Consider the following 21,209-nt stretch of genomic DNA (forward strand, 5'->3'; position numbering starts at 1 on the left):
GTGAGAAACAAGCCTTCAATGAAGAATTGAGCTTAATGGTGAAGAACTTCAACAAGTTCTACAAGAGTAGAAGCAAAGAAAGAAGTTCCAAGTCAAGGTCCTACAATGACAAAAGATCTTCTAGTCATGAGCGTAATTGCTACAATTGTGGAAGACCCAGACACTACTCCAATGAGTGTACGGCTCTCTACAAAAGAAGAGAAGATTCACCCAAAATGAGAAGTAAAAGAGAAGAATCACCACCAAGAGAGAGGAGGAGTAGAGATTCTCGTTATGAACGAAGAACATCTCGGAGAAGCAAAGATTCGGAAAGGAAGGACAAGTCATCAAGGAGCTACACAAAGCAAATACATCAAGCTCATGTTGGTGAATGGGTATCCAGCTCCGACTCCGACAATCACTCCGAGAGAAGTTATCACTCCGACTCCGAATATACTCAAGATGAAGGTGTTGCCGGTCTAGCACTCGTGTCAACCAACTCCTACGACATATTTGACTCACCAAATGAAGGAATTGGAAGATGCTTCATGGCTAAAGGCCCAAAGGTTTCACATCCTGAGTATGTTGATTTTAATTGTGATGAAGATGATTTGCTAGGTGATGATGATTTACTTGTTGACAACTCTAGTGATGAAAACTATATGATGAAATTGCTATTAATCATGCTAATCAATATAAAATGAATGATGATGATAAGAAGGAGATTGAGCGTCTAACTAAAGAACTAAACACTCTTAAGTTAGCTCATGGAACTACCTTGGAAGATCATCGAGAACTTTTAAAGACTCATGAGAAGCTACGCTTTGAAAAGCTCAACCTTGAGCAAGAGCATGGGTTCTTAAAAGCAATCAATGATGGTCTTTGCAAGAAAAGTTATTCTTACATTGCCAAGCGTTTACTCTTGTCTACTTACATGCCACAAGTAAAATCTAGCAACAAGAGTAAGAAAGATTCTTCTTCTAGCAGTAACAATAATCATGTTAAAACCAACGATGTTGCTTCTAGTAGTTCTCTTGATCCTACTAATGATTATCTTAGCCAAGTTACACTTGAGCAAGAAAATAGCCTATTGAAGGGAATTATAGAGAAAGGTGTTTACAAGAGCCTTGCCGGGAGTAAGCAATTTGAGGAAATTGTACGCAAGCAAGGAAGGCACTAGAAGAATCAAGGTGTTGGTTTTGAACGAATGTTCTGTAACATCCCAAAATTCTAAATTTTGGAATGTTATATTAAATAAATATTTATGAATGTTTGTCTGATTTTTGTGTGACTGATTGTGTGAAATTGAGTGGCATTTGGAAATTTCAGAGGTATTTGAATTTTATTTTGGATTCAACTTGGCATTCGAAATTTATTTCATATACCCATGACAAATACTTGTTTAAAAGTATGAGAGGAGCTAACATGACACTCCAAAAAGTCAGGAGAAATTAATGACAAAAGTTTTTGAATTCAAATTGGAGTTTATTTGGAATTTAAAAAATGTTTTATTTTAGTTTGGATTTTGCCTCTGGAAAAATGTTCACATTGTAGGGTTTATTTTTCTGATTTTATTGATATATATATATATATATATATATATATGTCCTATATAAAAATACTATAGTTTTCTCTATATTTAGTTTTCTCTCTCTGTGATTTTTTTCAAAAAAAAAGAAGAAAAGACACCCCCGAGCTGGCCAGGCCAACCGGCCCAGCTAGCCACCCGACACGGCCCAGCAGCGAGCCGAGCCGCAACCTAGCCCGCGCGCACGCCCGAGCCGTCTCCACTTCGGTCGCCCGACCGAACCCTCCTCTTCCTCTCTCACTGACCGCGGGGCCCGCCCTCATCTCTTTCCCCTCGCCCACGCCATGCCGCACCAGAGCGCGACCACCGCCGCCCGACACCGCGATCTTCTCGGGATCGCGATCCCGCGTCGCCCCCTCCTCCAAGACCTTGCCATATATAAACCCCTCGGCCTCCTCTCTCGATCCCCTTAAAACCCTAACCCGGAAACCCACCATCGCCCACGTCCTCGCCGAACGCATCTCGTCGCCGTCGCCTTGGTTCGCCGCCACTCCCGATGCCGGTGAGCACTCTCTGCCCTCCTAGCATCATCACCCGAACCGCCACCTCCTCCCGCACCTCTTTGACATCCTCTCTCCGCCCAGGGATATCCGGAGTCACCGCCTTGAGCATCACCACCCGTCACCGGAATTGCAGAGCACCAGGAGCCTCGCCGAGCTTGTTCCACTCATCTCCGTCGTCCCCAACCGTAGCAACTGCCACCCTCGACCTCGCCTCACTCCGCCGCATCTCCCCGACGTCACCACCGTCGCCCCGGACCACCGGAGCCGCTGCGCCATCGCCGCCCGAGCCGCCATCGTCCATCGTCGCCGTCGAGTCGCCGTAAGCCGCCGGAACTCCCCACCACCGTTGGATCGCGCATGAACGACCTAGATTAGATCACACGAAGGGTTAGGTTTATTTGTTTAGATCGGTTTTAGCTCGGTCTTTTTCTTGTTTAGTTACGGTTTTTTAATTGATCGAACCGGTCGGTTATTCTGTTTAGCCGCGGGCGCATTTTAGTTAGTGTTCGCCTGAGCGTTAGATAGGCCCAGTAGCGCCTGTTTTTTTAGTTTCTGTTTTTAAAACAGAATAGTTCTGTTCTTGTAAAGTCTATATCTTTTAGGTTGTTTATTATTTTTAGTTGATTCTTTTTTTGTTAGTTTATAAATTTCTTGTAGTTTCTGTAGAAAATAGATTCGGCCATGTTTAAGTTTATAAAAATAGTTTTATATTAGTTTTAGTCAGATTAGTATTTCTGTTATAAATTGAGTTAGGATTATTTTATTTCAGTGATTCTTTTTGTCCCTGCTTTGTTTTGACATTGCCTAGTAATATGATTAATTTGGGTATTTATAGTTTTTATTAAAAATAGTTTTACTCAAAAACAAGCTTTTCTAGTTTTGTTAGCTTGCTGCTGTTTTTGCTGTTTTAATATTTTTTAAAATTTATTTTCACCTCTGTTATATTTTAGTTCAGATTGGTTTCTGTAGTATTAGAGGGTGAACTTTTATTTACAGAAAAATAAAATGTTTTATTTTTTTCTTACTAGTTTTGTTTTAAGCATAATTAGAGTTTTAATTTAGCTTTTTATGTGTTTCCTTTTGCTAGTAAACCTTTACGAAAAATACTTTATGTTAACTTAGTTGATTTAAATTTTATTTTTTTCTGTTAAAGTTATTAGTTTAGTATTTTCTTTGTTAAGTTTTGCTTAGGACAAAACTATTTTTGTAGATAAGGCAAAATGTTTTCCTAGTAGGTTCTTTATAGTTTTCCCCTATTAGTTATTTCGATGTGTTATTTGTTTTGTATTGGGTTTTCTTATTGAGTTTTCGTTTGATTGTTAGATTTACTTGCTAGAATGCTTGCTTATGTGAATGTCATGTTTGTTATTATAGATTTCATCAGAGAGTTGTGTATAATCCTATCAAGTTATTTTCGATAGCGTTATTATCTTCATCAACTTACCAGGCAAGTTCACTTTGACCATGTTTTCATACCTATGTTTTATTTGCATATAGTAGCACCCTTTCAATAATCCCTCCAGTAGTGATATTGATTTCTTTTAGTTGAGTAGAATGCATGAGGTAGGAAACCATCTCCCTGTTTCAAGCCCGAGACGTTATATAGTTTTAGTGCTATGCTATAGTAGATGGGGTTTGGTATGAGTGCATGAGAGTGGTGTGAAGAAGGAGGACTATACGTCAATGGCGACAACTTCATGATGGCATCGGCAAGGACTGCATCTTCAGTACTCCTCAAGATTTTGAGACTCGAGACAAGAATTCAATACACACTACTTGGTGAAGGACGATTGACGGGCACCATGGAGAAACCAGTGGTTGGCCGGGATGCATGGAGAAGCGCCATGACATCTTGTGGAAAGCTTCACCCAGGCTCAAAGAGACGGAAGAATACTTCATGCCTGGAAGCTTACCTGTGCAATCGTAAGTCACTATGGGCTCTGGCTTGGTTGACCTTAGTGGTGACTCTGGCTGGGACGGTGCTAGCAGATGTAGAACTACGGTAAGATTGGATGAGCACCGGACAGTGGTCAGAGGAACTCTTCGGAAGACCATGTTTTGGTCATCTTGTTCTCAAACACCCTGAAGTGCGAGAACGTAAAAGAGGGATCGAATCTTGCGGGTAAAGTGTGCAAACCTCTGCAGAGGGTTAAAACCTAATCGATTAGCCGTGTCCCCGGTTACGGACAACTTGAGCCTCTGGACTTGGATCTATCTCGAAACTCTCAACACCGGACTGATAAATTAATTGTGGGCAACTTATGATGATTTGGGCTATGAGACATCGGTTGGCGGAACCATGTCATGATAGAAAACTCCATAGTACAGACTCCGGATAATTCCTTTGATGTTGGGAAAATAAAACCAGCTTTTATGCAAACAGAACTCAGATACAGAGCCACAAAGCCATATTGCATATAGTATAGTTTATCATCTGTTTTTCTTACAGTGATCTTGCCCGTACATTCAATGTACTGACCTACACGGCTGTAACATCACATGTTGCAGATATGTTTCTTCCAACGAGTAAGAGTACGGTATAGGGTTACGGTCTACACTCAACCTGCCGATGGCGTTGATGGGACTCCACACCCGATTGATTGTTTCCCCTGAAACCTATAAGGTATATATATCAGTTTTACGTTATTTATACATGTGATTGCACTTTTATATATACATTGATGTACTGTGTGTGCCAGCATACTGATCCAGGGATGGCACAGATACACAGAGGCTTGACCGTCTGAGGTCGGGTCGTTACAGAAATGGTATCAGAGCACATATTGACTGTAGGATGTAACCCTAAAAATCGAAAAGCCCCTAGGACAGGAAATCACTAAAATTTTATTTTCAAAAATATCCCTTACTTCTCATCTTTTCTGGTTTTATCAAATATCCTCTCTTACCTCAAATAGTTAGAATATAACCCTTTCTGTTTTGACCACATGGAGGGTCAACTGAAGCCGCTCCAAGAAGGACAAGATATCCGACAATCGATGACCATTTCATAGTAAAGAGGTTTTCACCATGCATTAGAAGTGTTGACGCTACAACAGTTGAAGACTCCGAAGACATGAAGAACTTGAAGAATCTGAGGAATTACTTGACCCTTAGAAGACCAAACCCCTGTTATATACTTACGTTAGATACAGCGATTTGTGAGTTGTTAACTATTTGATGTTTTTCCAACAACCACAAAAGAAAACCTGTTTCTTCAAAACTATTGTTTGTATTGTGTGTATGCCTCCCCACCTCTCTCTTATCTCACCCTAAAACCCTTGGACCTAGTAGATGATGACTGAAGTTGGACTGGTATTCTCTGGACCGAAAACCCAGCCGGAGGCATAGCTATGGATTCAGAACATGGAGAATCTCTTCGGGAGCAATTTGGTTTCAAGGAAGAATGAAGTGTCGTACGCTCTTCAGTACTTTGAAGGAAGTGCTGCAACATGGTGGCAGATGCATCAAGCTATACATTGATGGAATGGAGCAAAGACTTGGGAAGAATTCAAGAAGACTCTAACAAGATCTCGTCTTATCCGGAAGCACCATGATATCCCAAGAAATAAACCTTGTGCCTGCAAGATTTGCAGAGAAATAGGACACACCCAGGAGGAACACAAGGATGGATGCCCTCATTGTGAGGAGAAACACCCAGCTGAGGAATGCCCAACTAGTCAGTTGACTTGTTTCTTGTGTGAAGGAACCACCCACTACCCAGCCCAGTGTTACATTTACCCCACGGTGCAACAAACTATTCAGAAGCAGGAAGAAGGAATGAAAGAAGCCCTCCGAGAAGTTAGGAAAGACCCTGTGATTAACGAAAGTGTTGAAGACCCTGATGGAGAAAGCCTCAACAGATTTTACTCAAATGCATGTTATTCATGTGGAGAAGGACATTTTCACAGTATTGCACCAAGGAAAGAAAAGAGTATCTGGGATACTTCCCAACAGAAGTAGTGGACTTTGATCCACAGGGAATAGAACGTTTGATCAGAACGAAGAAAACCAGGAAGAGAAACCAAAGACACCCTCAGAACAACCCAATTTCTACAAAGATGGACAAGACTCATATTACCTGTTTTGAATGTAAGGACGTCGGGCATTATGCCAATGATTGTCTCGAAAGGAAGCAAGGAACTCAAGGAGCAGGCACCATCACCAAGAAGCCTCGAGACATGCCGGAAGTTATTTGTTTTCGTTGCAAGGAAGCAGGACATTTTTCTAGGGATTGTTCAAATCATGAGAAAGCTGGAGCTGATGAGTAGTGGAGATGTTGATATCAGTAATAAGGGTACTATGGAAAACACTTTTTCATGAGAATGCGGGGTTGAGTTATGTAATAGATTACTCAGAGATTGTAATAATTCATGACTCACTACTAGGAAAAGGGCTATAGATAGGATTGATACTAATGACGCACCATGGAAGCAGTGCACCACTACTATATACTAATGGCGCACCGGTTGGTGATGCGCCATTAGTGTTGAAGACACTAATGGCACACCAGAAACAGGGTGCGCCACTAGTATTAAATTATTATTTTTCCATTTTTCCATACATACTAATGGCGCATCAGGTCGAAGTGCGCCATTACTAGTTCTAAGTAGTAATGGCGCACCAAGCAGACAGTGCGCCATTACTGTAAAAAAATTATTCTTTTTTTTTTGCAAAACTACTAATGGCGCATCGTTTCACAGTGCGCCATTACTAGTTTAAACTAGTAATGATGCACTATTACCCGGTGCGCCATTAGTATATATATATATTTTACTTTTTTGCAAAACTACTAATGGCGCACCACCTGCAGGTGCGCCATTAGTAACCAGGGTTACTAATGGCGCATTTGCTGGTGGTGCGCCATTAGTAACCTGGGACCCCAACAAGATATTTTGGACAGCCCCACACCTACCCATTCACTTTCCCCGCTTCATTCCCTCCACCTCCTTCTCCAAGCTTTCGGCCATCTCCACCTCCTCACCTCATTTCCACCATAGATTCATCAAAATTAAGTGGTGAAATTACCTTTTTTGATAGGTAAGTAAGGGGAAAGTTATCTTCATGATGTAGATCTACTTTTGTCTCCCTAGCTCGCTCCAACAACGTGCACATGCACTTTTTGTGGCCTAGCTAGATCTATGTATGTTTGTGGTGTTGCATGTGTTTGTGGTGTTGCATATATGTTTGTGTTTGAAGGTACCGGTATTTGAAATGCGATAGTTGCCAATATTTTGCCGGAATGTTTTGATTCATTTCCGTTACGGCGAGAATTTTGGGACTATGCATTCTTTTTGGTCCTATTTTTAGGGAAGGTCATGCCAAAAATTTTCTTGGTTCTAAAATATCGTTTTGCTCTACCCCGCAGGCGACCATGGTCCGCACGATGACTGAAGGCATCGTGAATAGGTTTTTGAGCTCCGCGAAGGCCGAGATGCTTCAAAAGAACGAGACGGAGATAAGATGTCCGTGTCGAAGATGCAAGCTGAAGAGCCTTATTGCGGACCCGAAATCCAGGCAGGTGCGGGACCACCTGCTCTTGCGTGGTTTCATGGATGGCTATCGGTGGCAAGGTGATGAAGATGACTATGAAGTCGTCCATGGGGGCCGGGTAAGAAATGAGGAAGGGCAACAAGACAAGTACGACCGCGGCGAGGGAAGACGAGAAGACGAAGAATCTCCAGGACATGATCACGACGGTGATGCTGTACACAGTCATCATGTAGAAGATGTCGTACATGATGATGAGGAAGATCAAGACGAAGGGCATGATCATGAAGATGAAGATGCCGGAGCAGACGATGATGGAGGCTAGGTGCAGGACCCTCATATTCAAGAGCTGCTTCTCAAGCAGACGGATAACGCAAGAGCTGCCGCCTGAGAGAAAGCCAAGCTGGATCAACTGGAGATAGACGCGGTTACTCCATTGTATGAAGGATTCAGGCCCGAGGATACCCGCCTGAAAGTAACGCTCATGGCTCTGGAGATGAAGGTAAAACACAAAATGACCGACGCATGCTTCAACGAGAACATGTGATTCTGGCACGAACGTCTTTCCAGGGGGAACAAGTGCCCGACCAGTTTCGAGGAGGCGAAGAAAATCGTGTGTCCTCTGGATTTACCGCACGTGAAATACCATGTGTGCATGAACAATTGTATCATTTATCGGGACGAGCACGCGGAGTCTACCATATGTACGGTGTGCGGCGTCACTCAATACAAGAAGAGGAAGAAAGCTCCTCGAAAATCGGTGTGGTACTTTCCGATCACTCCTCGTCTGCATCTGTATTTCGCGGACCCTAAGGTAGCAAAGCTCCTGCATTGGCACGCGGATAGGGAGGAGAAGAAGCGGGAAGATGACGGAAATGATCCGGAGATAAATAAAAAAGACAAGATGTTGAGTCACCCTAAGGATGCGAGCCAGTGGCAAGCGTTGAACTTCAAATACCCAGAATTTGGGAAGGATCCAAGGAACATCGTGCTGGGCGCGAGCACCGATGGAGTCAATCCGTTTGGCAGCCAAAGAAGCACACATAGCACCTAGCCTGTGTTTGTGTGGATGTACAACCTTCCCCCCTGGTTGTGCATGAAGAGGAAGTACATTCACATGAGTATGCTAATTGAAGGGCCGAAACAACCAGGGAACGACATCAATCTGTATCTGGGGCTGCTGAAGGAGGAGCTAGACACGCTGTGGAAAACGCCAACCAATACGTGGGACGCCGCAGAGAAAGAATATTTCCCTATGAGAGCCGCACTTCTCACTACGGTGCACGACTATCTCGGTTACGGATATCTCGCGGGGCAGGTAGTCCATGGATTTTATGGATGCGTAAGGTGCATGGATGACACAACGTATCGCCAGCTAGATAGAGATCCCGGGTCTTCGAAAACCGTGTTCATGGGACATCGAAGGTGGCTTCGCGACGATGACCCGTGGAGGAAACACAAGGATCTGTTCGATGGTGAAACCGAACCCCGAAAACGCCCGTGTACGAGGAGCGGCGAGGAAATAGACGAGCTGTTGAAAAATTGGAAAGACTGCCCACTGCCGGGAAAGAAGCAAAAGGCGCCAGAGCCGGGAAAGAAGCGAAAGGCGCTAGAGCCGCTGCTGAAGGTATGGAAAACGAGGTCTGTTTTCTGGGACTTGCCGTACTGGAAGATCCACCGTGTGCCTCACAACCTTGATGTCATGCATATCACGAAGAACATGTGCAAGAGTCTGCTTGGTACCCTGCTCAACATGCCAGAGAGGACCAAAGATGGGCCGAAAGCAAGGGCAGACTTGAAATCAATGGGCATCAGGCAGGAGCTTCACGCTAATGATGATGATGATGATGATGATGATGATGATGATGAGGCGAAGCAAGACACAGAAAGTCGTCGCAAAGGCAAAAAGGCCAAGAAGACCAGAAATGACTACCCTCCCGCGTGCTTCACTCCAAGTCAGGAGGAGATCGAGCAGTTTTTCACCTGCCTCCTAGGAGTAAAACTTCCTTACGGTTGCACGGGGAAGATAAGCAGATACCTAGACCCAGCGAAGTAGAAGTTCAGCGGGATGAAGTCTCATGACTGTCACGTGCTGATGACGCAGATACTTCTAGTTGCAATCCGTGGGATCATGGACGCGCACGTCCGTGAAACGCTATTTGGCCTATGCAACTTTTTCGACGTCATCTCTCGGAAGTCGATTGGCGTGAGGCAACTCAGAAGGCTACAGGAAGAGATCATGGTGATACTATGCGAGCTTGAGATGTACTTCCCGCCCGCATTCTTCGACGTTATGGTGCATCTGCTGGTCCATATCGTGGAGGATATCATCCAACTCGGGCTGACGTTCCTGCACAGCATGATGCCGTTCGAAAGGATGAATGGTGTCATCAAAGGATACGTTCGCAACATGTCACATCTTGAGGGAAGTATAGCCAGGGGCTTTCTGACCGAAGAGTGCATCTCCTACTGCACGAATTATCTAGGCATCGAGAACCCTGTTGGTCTGCCCGTCAACAGGCACCTCGGCAGGCTCGCTGGATGGGGTCACCGTGAGGGTCGCCGCGAAATGCATGTCGACTTCGAGGGTCAACTCACCGACTTTGAAAGAGCAAACCTAGTCGCACTACAACACATAGACGTGGTCGATCCCTGGGTGGTAGAGCACAAAACCTTTATTGAGAAGACGTACAATGACCGAGGCCAACAGAGGACGGACGGAGATATACTCAAAGAGCACAACTCATGTTTCACGCGTTGGTTCAAGCAGAAGCTTCTGTCGTACCCTTTACATGAAGATTCTTCCGCGGAAGAACAACTCATATTCACCTTGTCACAGGGTGCCGAGCACAACCTGATGACCTATGAGGCATACGATATCAACGGCTACACATTCTACACCGAGGACAAGGACATGAAGAGTGATGGTTATCAGAACTCTGGGGTAACGATGGAATCCTACACCGGTAACGACAAGGACAGATACTACGGAAGGATCGAGGAGATCTGGGAGCTGAGCTATGCTGGAGAGAAGGTCCCGATGTTCCGTGTCAGATGGGCCAAGAGCGTCCTAAAAGAAGACCGGTATTTCACCACCATGGTTATACCCAAAGCCAAATCCAAGACCGCGGGCGCAAACGTCATCGGGAAAAATGAGCCATGGGTACTGGCTTCCCAAGTGGACCAAGCTTCTTCATTACCGACCCGTCAAAGCCCAGTCGTGTTGTCGTGAGGAGAGGCAAAAGGAAGATCATCGGAATGGATGGAGTAGCCAATGAGCAAGACTTCGACAAGTACGGCGACCCGAAGATCGAACATGACGACGACGATGAAGTAGCAGCACACACCACAAGAAGAAGCAGGACCACCCTACCTAAAGGACGTCCGTTCCACAGAAGAACTCCATTTGCGAAAAGAAGGGCAAGAAGATTGTGAACAGATAGCTAGCTAAGATCGATTGTATTTAAATCGTAGTCTTCATTTCTCGATTGTATTTCATGGGCACTTTTTGATATCATGAATATTTTTAAATTTCATGGGCACTTTTTGAATTCATGAGGACACTTGATCTCGATCCCCCTCCATCTCGATCTCGATTCCCCCTCCATCTCGATCCCACCCGCACCCTCCCCTGTTAGCTCCACCGCCGCCGACGACCCACCGCAACCCTCCCCCGCTCCACCGCCGCCGCCAATGATATTTTCAAGTAACAAATTTGAACAGATTTTTTAAAAAATTATTACTATTTTTATAAAAAATATTACTGTTATGATTTAAACAAGTTTGAACATATTTAAACACAAATAAATATCAAAAACAGCATTTAAAATGCATAAAAAAATATTGGGGAGCCTGGGAATCGAACCCAGGACCTCCTGGTGTGTGCTACGTGCTGACCAGTCGGGCTAGTGGGTGGGTTCTGTTGTAGATAGGGTTAGGCTGTAGATATGGTTAGTGGGCTAGATTAAAAGAAAATTCTAATGCCGCACCGAGGGGAGGTGCGCCATTAGAATAGTCGTACTTATGGCGCACCGAGGGGAGGTGCGCCATTAGAACCCTCCCGCCACTCCACCTACTGCCCTCGCCAGACACTTCGTCCTTCCTAACCCTCCACCGCTCCGCTCCCTCCCTCGTCCCTCCCTCCACCACGCCACCGCCGCTGCCCCGACCCACGGTGCCGCAGCCGCCCACGCGCCCCCGCCGTCTCCCTCTCCCCTTCCTCCCCCTCGAGCGCCGCCTCCCCCTACGTGCGCCGCCTCCCGACCCACGACGCCGATGCCGCGCCTCCTCATCACGCATGGGGCTCTCTTCCTCGCGCTCTCCTCACCAACCATGATGCCGGCCACCTGCTCCTCACCAACCACGACGTCGGCCACCTGCTCCGTCGTCTCCGGCAGAGGTTACTCCACCTAGCTGCAGCACTCATGCGCTTGCCGGCTAGGGTTTGCCTCCAGCCCTTCCCCTCCCCCATCAACGAGAGGAGCATCCGGTGCCCTCGCCCTCAAGTTCGTCGACGACGCCGTCCTCCAGCCGCTGCCGCCGCAGCCCCCGTCCTCCCGCCCAGGTACCTCTCCTCCTTCCTCCCTCTCCTGTGTTCCTAGGTTCCTAGGTTCCTAGGTTCAGATTTGTGCACTGTAGATGATGTTCCACTGTGAACTTACTGATGATGACAGATTTGTGACTTACTGATGATGACAGGAGATTTGTGCACAAACTACAGTGCACAAATCTCCATGATGGATTAGGTAATGTTCCACTGTGTAGTAAGTTCCATAGATTGTATAATGCTAACACCAGTTTTAATATTACTGTAGCAGAGGTGATTGGGGGTTGTTGGGATAATGTCAAAATTAGGAGGAGGTTGGGTGATTTGGCTGAGCAGCAGTTGCAATATCTCTGTGAGGACGTGGTTCAAAGTGAGGAGAGAGATAAGTGCGTGTGGACTTTAACTACATGTGGTGAATTTACCATTAGATCAATGTACCTGATGATCAAAGCTTTGAAGTTAGATGTCATTTTAGAAAATTATGGTCTATTAAAGTACCTCTAAGATTACAGTTATCTTGTGGTTGATGTTTAAGAATAGTATATTATTGACTAAGTTATTACTCAAGTCTCTCACTGTTGGAACACTGGGCTGGTTTGCAGAAGCGTGGGGGGCCTAATCAAATTACCTAATCAGATTTGTGAACTATAGTTTGTGAACTACACAGTGGAACATTACCTAATCAGATTTGTGAACTTACTGATGATGACAGGAGATTTGTGCACTGTAGTTTGTTAATCTGGACATCTTAGTAGCTATCATTCAGTTAACCAAAGTTTAGTTCTTGTGTAGTGTAGTTCCCTCCTCAAATTACTTGCAAGCATATTGTAACTATTTTCACTCTGTCCTGAAGGTTTTTGACTACACAATCTGTGGTGACCCACACTCTGTTGGTTCACACTCATTGAGTTCGCTCGTGAAGGTATTATATGTTCACATGGTACATTTATGTTTTTCAGCAGCTAATTGATGGTTTGATACATGATACATTTCATGCACAGGTGCTAGAGCTGCACTTAACTTGCTAAAATCATCCCCTTGTTCTTACTGGTTATATAAATTCATTGATTGTCCTATGTTTTCTGTCAGGGTATTGTTCAGGAAGCTTGCTTGAGTTTGTGTCCTTTAATTTGTAAATCTGCAGTTCTAGCCACATTTAGGATAAGTTGTTGTATATACTGTCATAAAGTTCAGCAAGAACAGGGCATCAACAGTGCTACTCTAGTATCTAGTTGGGGAGGGACAAATGGACAGGGACAACAAACTATTAGTCTTAGGATTAACACTCCTCATATGAGATGAGAGGATTTTTTTTAAATGGCTTCTTGCAGTTTTGAAAATTCAGTTTATTCGGTTACTAAAAATTCAGTTAGGCACACAAATTTCAGAACTTTTGTTTGCTGTAACATATTGATGTGCTTTGTAAAACTTGTTCATGTACTGAACTACTAATGCCTTGTGATGCTCTGAATTACTTGTGATGCCTCTGAATTACTGTGATCACATTGAGAAAGGATGCAAAGATGATGATCAAAGATGGCTGCTGTAGAACTGTTCTTCATCTTTACAGAGTGCTGTTGTATAGAAATATGCTGAATTTTCTGCTCTGATTGTTGCTCAAAGAAATTTAGCAAAAAAATGGGGTCCTGGGAGACGCCGCTGCTGCTTGAGGCCCTTGAGAGGCCCTTCGTGTCGTGATGATTTTGCAGGTACCCCGAGAGGCCCTTGAGTTTGCCGGAATGTCGATTAACTTCCGTTCCGGCAAATTCGGGTACTCCATATGTCCTATTTTCAGCAAAGGTCATGCTGAAATTTTCCGTGAATTTTAGCATGACTTTGCTAAAAATCGGACATATGAGGTACTTGCTACTAATGCATGGGCCGGGGTATCTTAGTACTTAATTAAGTAGGATCAACTGCCCCTTTATTCTTGCTGTATTAAACCATAGGTGGCAATAGAGCCAAGTGATTAGTGCCAAGTGATTAGGCCCAACCTAGGGTGCCTCGGCATCGATAAACCCTAAATGATGAAAACTTAACTTGGCTGCCCCGGATGCCTCGGTGTCGATGAGAACCTAAATGATGTACGCTTAGGCTTTTAGGGTGCCTCGGCGTCGACAAACCCTAAATGATGAAAGCTTAGGCTTTTAGGGTGCCTCGGTGTCGACAAACCCTAAATGATGAGACCATGATCTTGTTCCTTGACAATAACCAACTTTTTGACCAAACTTTTTTTCCTATTTAGAGCGAAACATGGCCCACAACGATGAGGCCGGTGGTTCGGGCGGCAAGCAATTCTGGGAGCTGTCCCAGGAGATGGAGGAACAACCTCACCGCTATGAGGACGCCGCGGAAGACACCGATCCTGATTACACAACCCCTAGTGGCGTCGGGGATGACACCACTGATGGTGCCGCCGAGGATGCCACCACTGATGATGGCGGCGCACACACAGATGGCAGCCAACCGAAGAAGCAAAGGAAGGACCGGCGCCCGAATGCGCTCCGCACCGTCAAGGAGGAATTCACTCAAGTGGACTCCGACGGGAATCCAACGGAGCCCAAACATATAGTCAAGGGGTACTCGGTTCAGCTCGGGTGCATTCTCCGGAGCACCGTCTCGATCAACACCGAGAACCTTAGGCATAAGGACCGAGGGAATTTGCGCAACCTCCTCTTCACGAAGCTGCACGAACGATACAAGTTCCCCGCCGAATTTGAAAACACACGCCTCTCAGGGAATAAAGTGAACAGTGCCGCCCTCACGAAGATGAGCACGGCCCTGTCTACTTGGAAAAGCGCGGTGAAGAGAATGATTGATAAAGGTGATAGTTATGAGAAGATCAAGGCGAAATATCCTTTGATGAGCGAAGATGAGTACAAGGAGTTCAAGATCAAGTGCGAGAGCAGTGCAACCTCCGAATCAAGTCAGTGGGGGAAAGAAATGCGGGAGTTGAACTTAGGGGAACACAAACTCGGTCCCGGCGGTTACAGAGTGGCGGAGCCTATATGGGACAAGGAGGACGCGGAGCGTGCCGAGCAAGGCCTACCGCCCCGCTTCGAGAAATACAGCGGTGACAAGCAGACCAGGAACTATGTCAGGGCCCGGTACAAGGAGGACCCGATAACAAAGGAGCTTACCACGGATCCGAAGACCAGGGCGCTTGAGCTTCTTCTGGTAAGGAATACACCCCCGCGTAATTAGCTCCATATGGTTGCACTCTAATTAATCCCCAATATTTCTAAATGGTTCACGTTCCTTTCGCAGGACACTGAAAGCAGTAGCGCGGGGTCGTCTAAGAGCTCCCCTTTCGACACCCCTTTAAATAGGGCGTTGAACGTAATGAAAAACAAGGATAAGCTCACTAAGCCGACGTCAGCTGGTCGTGTGGCCGGCAAAGGCTTGTCCACAAAATGGGGGTCATACTATACCGCTGGTGTGCGGAAGGAGAAAAAGACCAGCTCGGAAAGCCAGACGCGCGAGGTTGAAGAACTCAAGGCACAAGTGGCGCGGATTCCGGAGCTTGTCCAAGAGCAAGTGCAACAACAACTTGGAACGACGCTCAACGCCATGGTGCCTACGTTGATTCATGGGCTGACGACGTGGATTGCGGGCGGCCAACAGGGGCCTCCCCCGGTTCCCAGCTTCACGGCCAGCAACTCGCACAGCGCGCAGGCGGCTCCATTGGTGTCTCCGGCGGCGGCGCCATTGGTGTCTCCGGCGGAGGCGGTATTCGTGTCTCCGGCGCCGGCACGGGCATTGGAGCTTAATGCACCCGGGTGTACGCCGGCCGGCACCTCGCCAGCAAGCGCCCCCTCCGTCAGTTGCACGCCCGCCGTTGGCGGTGCCTCGACATTAGCCGAGCTCGACGGCATCACGGTAACTAAGCCTCTCGGCCGATGACTTCATCTCCTTGCCTTTGACTGGGCATCCCTGACGCCCTGTACATGTTTTCGCAGGGCACCGCCGACGTTCCTTGCACTCTTCTGCACTTCGTGGGCGCCGAGTTGGTCGATGTCGCCAAGGGCAGAATCGTTCAACCGGGCAACCCCATGTTCCACGGTAATCCGATGCCACCCACAATGTATAGGGTTGAAGTGGTTCGGGTGCTGCCAGGCTGCGACGAGCTGTTACCTCCGATTCGACCCGCTGGGGCCGACGAAGAAGATGAGATGACCCTCAGCGCCTGCGTACTGGCCCCTGCTTTGGCCGAAGAGCCAGATTCGTTGGGGCGGGGGACACCACCCCACAGACAAGACCGCCAGTCGTGCCGGCGCCAAGCCATGGCAAGAACGCCGCAACGCTACCGGACCTGCCGGACATCCCTATGGCACAGGATCCGGACAGCCCTATGGCACAGGATCCGGACGGCGACGACAACGACAACGACGGGTACATTTACCAAAGTTGATAAGTACTTTGCCGAACATGGGTACGCTGACGAGTTCTGGGCCTCTTTCTCAAGAACCCAACCAAGACGACCGCGATCTAGCTGGTACGGCGGAGAAATCCAATTGCAACAGGCGTCGTCTGGCGTTCAGTTCTCAGGACACGCCTCCAGCTCCCGCCTTCACCGAGCCTCAGATAGCTGAGGTGCGAAATATTATCAGCCCCAACACGCTCAAGAAGGCGGTCTGTGAGCAGAACTCGGTCCCATTACAGGAGATCAAGAAGAAGGGACGGAAACGAAAGACTAACAAGGGCGCCGGTGCGAGCCAGCCGGCACCGAGTTCGATCCGTGCTCAGGACGGGCCACCTTCACCTAAGGATATCTCGAGGAGGGTGCATGTGGCGGGTAGGGCCGATGCTACCACCAAATATGCTGAATGCTGCAACCGGTGCTATGCGGAGTCTGCACAACAGTGTTCTTTCTTTGGAGAAGCGGCGTCTCAGAGAGAAGGATGTGGCATACCCGGTTTTCATGGCCAAGGTGCCAAAGGGCAAGGGCTTTGTGGATGGCGACATCGGGGGTACGATCGTCCTGCGGTTTGATGACATCTTTGCTATGTTTAACCTTCATCCGCTGCACTACACCTTCGTTCGGCTATTTTCGCTGAGTATGGAGATGCGGATCATTAGAGACAAGACCCCGGACATCGTGATAGTCGACCCCTTCTACATGCGTGCCAAGCACTTGAGCAGCGCTGGGGACGACCAAGTTGCGAGTTCACACCTCGAAGGCGTCATTCTGGCAAACCCAGATAAGGATAACTTCCTTGTGGCTTACTTTCTTGAGTAAGTAATCCCTTAACCGCCCCGTAACATATGATTTCTTAGATTTCGATCGTTCTTTTTTTTCTAACATTCCGTGTTCTGTGCAGTGACACACATTGCACACTCATCCTCTTAAGCCCGAAATATTCCATGGACACGTATTTAGACCCGAACCGTAACTCCAAGATAGACTACACAAATGTCAAGAAAGTTCTTGATGATGTTCTCCCTGCCTACGCTAAATGTCAAGTACGACAAGCACATGTTCTCACACAATACAAAGTTCTGCTGCGTCAAGCAGCCGCCTGGCGGTTAGAAGGATGCCTACTATGCCCTCCATCACATGCGGGCGATCGTAAGGGACCATCATCAACTTCTGCTACCAGATAATCTCAAAGATTGGGCCGCGAGCTTGTCGGCAGTCCACGACGTGGACCTCAGACAAGAATTCTTTCGCATCTAGTCGGAGTTTGCGGACATCATCCATCAAGATGTCCTTCATACCTAGGGGCAGTTCTTCCTCAGATATCAACCGTCCAACAGTGACATAGGTGAAATGCTACAAATGCAGGGTGACAACGACCGCGATTTCATGACCATCACGACAGACGGCGGCTTCATCCACGTTCCTGTCCGATGAGTCGAGTCGAAAGTAGTGATGTGTAGTTCTGAAACATTGATTGGCTCATGTTGTAATTATACTTTAATGAATTCGTATGTCTCTTTGGTTTGGACAGTTGTTCAACTTAGATGTAATCGCTGCTATTTATTAGTAGGACCATGAATCGTGCTATTAATGTCTTGCTTTTCTCTTCCGATCCTTTTGTTGCATACTTACATATTGCTTATGTATTATCTGTTGTTTGGCTTGTGCATAGAGATGCCGTCGTATGTCGTGTACAAGGGTAAGGTTCCCGGAGTCTACGACGACTGGGAGGAGTGTCGGAGACAGGTTCACCATTTCAGCTGTAATAGTTACAAAGGGTACACCACTAGGGCGGAGGCCGAATGTAGATACGCCCGCTATCTAGAGGGAGAGAGGAGGGAGCGTTGGAGGAACCGGATGAAGACCAGTTTGATCGCGACGATGCTCATCGTGATGACCACAACTCTCTTCTATGTGATGGTAGTTTAGATGGTCGATATCGACTTGTAATGTGAAGGCAAACTCGATACTCACGGTCTTGAGACTTGTAATGTTTTATCTTTGTTCGGTCTTTTGAATTCGGAGACTAATATGATGAATTGTATTCGGAGACTAATCTTCTATTGTATTCGATGAATTTGATGTTGCTGTGTGCTGCTGTCTATATTCTGTCCAATAATATATTTTGTAACCTGTGCAAAAATCAGAAAAGCAAAAAAAACCTAATATTCATACTAATGGCGCACCACACAAGACACTAATGGCGCACTATGATCATCACACTAATGGCGCATTAACTGCTGGTGCGCCATTAGAATGCCAAAGCACATGGGTACATATGCCCCCCTGGGAGGCATTCTAATGGCGCACTACAGGCTATACTAATGGCGCACTACATGGTGCGCCATTAGAACACCAGATACTAATGGCGCACCGGTGGTGCGCCATTAGAATTTAATTCTAATGGCGTGATGCCAGTGGCGCACCGGTAGTGCGCCATTAGAAGGCAAATTCAGTGCGCTACTAGCATGCCTTTTCCTAGTAGTGACTCAATAAAGTTGATATGTCATATGCTGAAAGGCTTTAAGGAGTTGTTATGTTTTATCTTGGAAATTAATATTCTGGGTGAACATGGAAGAAAATGAGTTGTGATGCATAAACTGGATGTTGGAAATTGAGTTTGAAGTTTTGTTTGGATGATATGAATGTGTACCCAACGAGATATGTACCTTATTCTGAGCACCATTTTTGTTTTACAACTGCAGATGACGACCCTTTATGAGTCTTTCCTTAAGGGCCCAGAAACGATCATGACCCTCACAAGTGATCATGATTACCCAAAAATCCTGAAGGACATGATGAAGCATATTCACCTTGAAGGAGATGTAGTCTACAAAGGCTACCCCTTCATGCCAAAGGGAGTGGAACTTTGGTATGTGGAGGTACACCTCCACCGTATGAAAGGAGTTTGCCCAAAGACGATGGGGCAGTACTTTTTCATCTCATGTGTACCACAAGCAACTTTCTTCGACGTTGTTCGTGAAGCAGCCACGGAAGCCATATGCCAGATCAGAGAAATACTTGAAGCAAGACTCCGTTATACTCAGGAATACCTAAGAGAAGTGCATGCAGATATGATGGAGATGAATCTCAAGGCCACCACGATGAAACAGAAGATTGAAGATTTCAAGGCGCATGTCGCACAATTCCAGTGGGACTAAAGAATCCTTAAGGAGGAAAAATGAGTAAAGTTGGAACTAATGCCTGACCATACCAAGCCATGTGGGCGGCAGCATTTGTAATAAAGTACTTTTTGGAATTTGGATTTACGAAAAATGGTTAAGGATGTAATAAAAGATTTGATATGAAAATAATATGATTTATAGATAAACTAGTGCATTTTTTTGGTGTGGTAGTACTCCGTAAAGCCACAAGATCAATGAAGAAAGAAATGTGTTATTCATGACGGTCCGTAGAAGGGAGCTCGACCAAATAAGTTGGAGTTTTGTATGATCGTCACCACAAGGTTATGAAGGAAGAAGTACTATTGGATTTAAAGGAGATGATAATCCTCGAAAGGATGAGTTAAATTTGTACAAGACTTGAAGTGGGCCATAACCCACAGGCCCAAGAGTTAATAAGAAGCAAGCACACTCTTGCTGAAGGAAGATATTTTGGAAGAAAACTCTGAGTTAATCAGCCAACATTTTTAGGAGGATACGAAAACCCGAGAGTTGTGAAGAAATGTTAGATGTCTTGTTCAGCTTGCAGAAACAATGGATTTATTTGAACTCAGTTTGTTGACAAGAGAAATTCTGCATTTCTTGTGAGTATGCCCAAGTGTTAGAATACGTGATTCGATGTCTGCATATGTAGTAATGGTTCAAGTACGAGATGGATTGGCCCCCATACCGGAGACTTCTATCATGAACTATCATATGTTGATGGAAAATCAGAGAGGCTTGAAAACCTTAGAAGAGTGTCGACATTTCAAGCCATAAAACCATAGAATGGTAGGACGATGGAACCCTTTACAGGCAACCGTTGCCAATCGTAGGATATACGGTGAGATTCAACCCCGGCATTTTTCCTGCAGGAGAAGCCATAAATTGTTGACCACCAGGAGGCTCCGATAGTTTCTTAGTATTGACAACAGACATGTCATATACGAAGACCCACTCTTCGGAAGAACCTCACGGCCTCGATTGAGAGGACACAAGGAGAAAAAGGTCATGCCCCTACTGGGGGAGCACTAGTGAAAGAGTTATTCCAGGGAATATGAGAAGACCGACACCGTCAACCCAAAAGAATGAGCACATGAGTTTTAGACGGGACCATAACCCTGCTTTGAAGTGTGGTAGCACACTAGACCATTCCAATCAATGGCATTGCTAGAAGACCCCAAACCCTAACCTTTTCTTGCTAGCCTCTTCGAATCTCGAGGACGAGATTCATTTTAAGTGTGGTAGGTTTGTAACATCCCAAAATTCTAAATTTTGGAATGTTATATTAAATAAATATTTATGAATGTTTGTTTGATTTTTGTGTGACTGATTGTGTGAAATTGAGTGGCATTTGGAAATTTCAGAGGTATTTGAATTTCATTTGAATTTTATTTTGGATTCAACTTGGCATTCGAAATTTATTTCATATACCCCTGACAATACTTGTTTAAAAGTATGAGAGGAGCTAACATGACACTCCAAAAAGTCAGGAGAAATTAATGCCAAAAGTTTTTGAATTCAA

The sequence above is a fragment of the Triticum urartu genome, chromosome 1, assembly GCF_003073215.2.
Source record: "Triticum urartu cultivar G1812 chromosome 1, Tu2.1, whole genome shotgun sequence".
NCBI lineage: Eukaryota > Viridiplantae > Streptophyta > Magnoliopsida > Poales > Poaceae > Triticum > Triticum urartu.